Here is a 3596-nt window from a genome sequence, read left to right as displayed (position 1 = left end):
GCGGATGGGGCTGTCCACTCAGTCCAGCAACACGTGTGTGTGTGTGTGGGGGGGGAACACATAGGGAAATGGCCCCCATCTGTTCCCCTGAGCTCAGGGTGCGGGCGGCTGCCTGGTGGGATGAGGGAGAGACAAAGGACAGCTTGGGCACCTTGTGATTCGGGAAGAGGGATCTGCAGGGGGCTGTGGGGCACATGGGGGACCTCAGGGCGCACGTGGGATAACGTGGGTCCTTGCAGGAACCCATGGGTCAGAGAAGGGAGCTGGGGGCTTAAGCCAGGAACATGGGCTCAGTGGGGACGGTGGGTGGGAGGGCCAAGGAGCCCCCACCTCGCCCCAAAGGCAAGACCACCCAGAGCAGCCTGGACGGGCAGGACCCGCTTGGGCGGGGTGGACTGCACACCCTTCCAACATCCCAGCATCCCTGGGAGTCCCAGCTCCAGGCTGGAGCCAGGGTAGGAAGACGGGGTGGTAGGTCTCAGCCTGGGGCCTGGGAGGAAGCAAGAGGCCTCAGGAGGCGGCCCCCAGGGTGGGAGTGGGCCTGCCCGAGGCCAGAACTGCGGCCCTTGACCCTGCCCGCAGATGCCCCTCACACCCCAGCCCCTCCCCACTTGAACCCCTCTGGACCGAGGCAGTCCTAACTCTGGCCTTGGTCTCCCCGCAGAAACAGCCCGCCACCATGTCGGACGAGGAAGTGTGAGTAGTGGTCAGAGAGCCCCCCCCGCCGCCTGCCTGGGGACCCCCTGGCCCTGACTGTGTTGGTGAGACCCCCCTGAACTGAGCGAAAGCCCTCATGCTCTGCCCCTCTCTCTCTCCCCACAGAGAACAGGTGGAGGGTAAGTGTCCTGCTGCTTCCTCCCTGCGAGGCCCCTGGGGACATGCGTGTCTCGAGGCGGGGCTCCCCTGGGGGCCCCTGCCTGCAAGCCCCAGATGGGCCTCGTTCCGTGGGCCCTAGATCACCCCCCTGCCTGCACCGAGGCCTCCTCCTTCTGAAAGGTGACGTCCACGAGATGTGGGCCCTTCCGAACCCAGTCTGCACTCCACCCAGCCTGCACCCCAAGGCAGTCGGGCAGCCCAGCCCCAGGGAGCTCTGCAGGTCCCACCACTCTCCGCCATGCCCCCCAGTGGGACAGAGATGCCCAGGCTCCCGGGCCCCCCGAAAGCCACTGTCACCCCCAGAGCCGCCTCCTCCTCTGGGGCCCGGCCAGCCCCGGGGTCGCCCCGCTAACAGGCTCCTGTCCTTTCTTCTCCCCATTGCAGAGCAGTACGAGGAGGAAGGTGAGTGCGTCGCCCCGGAGGCCGCGCCCAGGCCTCCCCCTGAACGCGACCTCTCGTCCGCTCCGTCCGCTCGGCCTGAGGACCCTTGGGCCCCTTGGAGCCCAGCAATTAGCCGTCCTCCTTCCTCACCATTAATTCCCATTTGCGGTCACGGCCGACTTCCCATCTCTTTAACTGATTAATAGGCGCACACGCATTAATCATTCATTAATCCTTCACCCTCATCGCGCCTGGCTGTGTGCAGTTAGCTGGGACTCGGCCATTAACACCCTCACCTTCGTTAACATTCAGGGTCTGCATCGCAGGCCCGGCCCTCTGTCCCTCCGTCTCCAGCTCGCTCTGGCTCAGCGCCCCCTTCCCCCACCCCATGCCGTGGGTAACCTGCGGGGCATCCTCTGGAGCCCCCTCCCTCGCCCGCCCGGCCTCTGCCTCCGTGGGAACCTCCAGGCCCTGCCTGGGCGCGCACCTGGGAACCGTGCGGGGAGGCGGTTCTCAGGCTCGGAGGGGAGGCCGCGGAAGCCTGGCACCCGCAGGGCCTTGGGAACGCTCGCTTCATGCACCCTCACCAGCAGGGCTCTCCCGGGAGGCCTTCCGCATGCTCTGTTTTGAAAATATTTTGAAAACACTTGGCTCCCCTAACAACGCGAGGGAAACAGTTCTCTTTCTGCTGAAAGTGGAGACTTTCGGGGCGGGAAACGTGGGCCTGGGGAGCCGATCCTTCACGGGGTCACCTTCGGGCACACCCAGAGGCCGCCTGCCGCCGGCCTTCTCCTGGGTCGGCGTTCTCTCGTAGCACGCGGGTCTCGTCCCCTGTCCTCACCTCTGGGACCCGCAGAGCAAGACGTAGCCAGACCCTCGGTGTGCAGACGCCTCAGGGCCGGGGTGGGCGGCAGGCCCTGGGAGGGCAGAGGGACTCGGGGTCCCCGGAGCCGAGAGGAGGTGGCCCTGCAGAGCAGGCTGAGGCCGGGGCTCTGAGCCCCTGTCCGTGCCGCCTCCTTTCCCCGCCAGCCCCGTTCGCCACTAATGACTGTCCTTGCCCCTCTCTCCCTCTCTCCCTCTGCCCCCGCTGCCCCCGCTGCCCCCGCTGCCCGGCTCAGAGGAGGCCCAGGAGGAAGGTGAGTATGCGGGTCCAGGGCCTGGTTCACACCCTCCCCGCAGCCCACCTGCCCACGGGCCGGGCTTCACAGTGACCCACCCGGAGGGCTGCGTGTGCTCCTGGCCTAACCCTCTCCTCTCTCCTCTGCCCGCCCGCCCCTCAGCCGCAGAAGTCCAGGAGGAAGGTATGCGCACACAGGACTTCTGGTCCCCATGTGGGGCCCTGGCCTGGCTGGAGCCCACGGGAGGGTAGGGGGCCAGGGCCCAGACACAGCGAGGCACCAGCCAGCCAAGGGGCCCCACATGTGGCCCCCACATAACACACTAACCACTCCCCACGCTTGACCAGATTGGGGGGACCCTGAGGACTGGGCACTCCCCTGGGAGGGTCACCGGGTGCACCCTGCCCAGGAGGCCCTGTCCATCCCGGCTCCTGGTGCCACCGCAGTGTCCCCTAGGTGGCCTCTGGGCCCCGCATGGACGTCCTCCCAGGGGCTGGAGGACTGGCCGGAGCCTCAGTGCCCGTCCCTGTGGCCAGAGCATTGGAGTCAGGACAAAAGCGAGAGCCGGGGGCCGAAGCTTCCCCTTGAGTCTGGGTTTCCCCGTGTGCGAGGCAGGGGTAGGATTGGGCTGCCCGCGCCGGGGTCAGCACTGACCGTGTCCTGCTCGCCTCCTGCATGCCACCCCTCGGCCGCGGCCACTGACCCTCTCGCGTGGTGACGGGCTGTGTCCATTAACCTCGGATCCTTCCTCCTTTGACCTCTGACCCGTGGTCTTGCCTCTTGTTCCGCGCCCTCCTTAGCCCCTGAAGCTCATGAACCAGGTATGTGCCGTGACTTCAGTCCCGTGTGGGTGCGTGTGCACACGTGGCCATGTGTGGGTGGAGCAGGAGCCTGGCTCCGAAGGAACAAGAGGCCGTGTAACCTACTCACAGCGTGTTCTGCCCCTGCCCTGCCTGTCCCTGCCCCCGGCCGCCTCTGCCCCCAGTCACAGCCGTTCTCTCCCCTCTCTCCCCACATGCGCTGCGTCTGTCTGTCCATCCACAGAGGAGGTCCAGGAAGGTATGCTGTCCCCGTCCCAGGCCGAGCCGCTCCCTGCTCCCTCCTCCCTCCTCCCTCGTTGCCTGCCTGTGTGACTCTCGCCCCATTCCTCTGGGCTGGGACCCAGTGGGGACAGGTTAGGCCTGGAGTGCTGGCTCAGGTGGGGCTCATGGTGGGGTGCAG

The 3596-nt window shown here is 66.8% G+C and overlaps 1 protein-coding gene across 5 annotated transcripts in view; it reads left to right on the top strand.

Annotated features, from left to right (window-relative positions):
- Positions 1 to 3466, top strand: part of LSP1 (lymphocyte-specific protein 1) — a 42552-nt gene extending 39086 nt beyond the window's left edge. For 3 of the 5 annotated variants that reach the window (XM_014533116.1, XM_014533112.1, XM_014533115.1), the window contains 7 exons: positions 665 to 696; positions 823 to 836; positions 1261 to 1278; positions 2376 to 2393; positions 2538 to 2558; positions 3176 to 3196; positions 3420 to 3466. The gene's annotated coding sequence lies outside the window, so the exon portion shown is untranslated. The remainder of the gene's footprint in view (positions 1 to 664; positions 697 to 822; positions 837 to 1260; positions 1279 to 2375; positions 2394 to 2537; positions 2559 to 3175; positions 3197 to 3419) is intronic. The other 2 variants (XR_314693.2, XM_014533113.1) reach the window with 2 other exon arrangements.
- The last annotated feature ends 130 nt before the right edge of the window (positions 3467 to 3596 follow it).

This window comes from Myotis brandtii, unplaced genomic scaffold, assembly GCF_000412655.1.
Source record: "Myotis brandtii unplaced genomic scaffold, ASM41265v1 scaffold940, whole genome shotgun sequence".
Classification (NCBI taxonomy): Eukaryota; Metazoa; Chordata; class Mammalia; order Chiroptera; family Vespertilionidae; genus Myotis; species Myotis brandtii.
Note: the sequence above shows the minus strand (reverse complement) of the source record. Positions and strands in the feature narration are given on the sequence as shown.